The 744-nt window shown below is 52.6% G+C and overlaps 1 protein-coding gene across 1 annotated transcript in view; it reads left to right on the forward strand.

Moving 5' to 3' along the window:
* Nucleotides 1–744, forward strand: part of PANX1 (pannexin 1) — a 58,707-nt gene that overhangs the window by 1,014 nt on the left and 56,949 nt on the right. The window lies entirely within an intron of this gene.

Below are 744 nucleotides of genomic sequence, written 5' to 3' on the forward strand. Positions count from 1 at the left end.
GGTGGGGGGGTTGGGTTGCCGGGGGAGAGTGTTTGAGTCAACAGGAAGGCAGTGTGTGAGGCTATACACAGCTCTGTGGAGCGGAGGTGGCCAGTGGGCTGAAGGATGGGGAAAGCTTGTGTGAGAAGCTGGGCTGGCCTGGGTGAGAAGCCCCTGCCCGTGGGTGGGATGTGGATAAGCAGAATTGACACTTCTGCCAAGATTTTGAGATGGTGGAGAAGGCCCAGTTCCTGGAAGGACAGACACTGCGAGCGAGTATCCTCACTGAGGCAGAAGGATTGGTCAGGGTTTCTGGCATATGAGAGTGAATATGGGCCTGAGTCAGTGAGAACAGAACAGAAGACTTGGTTTAAAAAGTGAAAAGTTATGATTTGAGTAGAGGCTGGACTAGCTGAAAACAGCACTTAATAAGTAATAGGCTGAGGGTACTGTGTAAGGTCTGGAGAAGGCAATGGCACCCCACTCCAGTACTCTTGCCTGGAAAATCCCAAGGACGGAGGAGCCTGGTGGGCTGCTGTCCATGGGGTCGCTAAGAGTCTGACAGGACTGAACAACTTCACTTTCACTTTTCACTTTCATGCATTGGAGAAGGAAATGGCAACCCACTCCAGTGTTCTTGCCTGGAGAATCCCAAGGATGGAGGAGCCTGGTGGGCTGCTGTCTATGGGGTTTCACAGAATCGGACACGACTGAAGCGACTTAGCAGCACCAGCAGCAGCAGCAGCAGTGTGTAAGGTCTGTGAA

Source organism: Bison bison, unplaced genomic scaffold (genome assembly GCF_000754665.1).
Source record: "Bison bison bison isolate TAMUID 2011002044 unplaced genomic scaffold, Bison_UMD1.0 scf7180017864356, whole genome shotgun sequence".
NCBI lineage: Eukaryota > Metazoa > Chordata > Mammalia > Artiodactyla > Bovidae > Bison > Bison bison.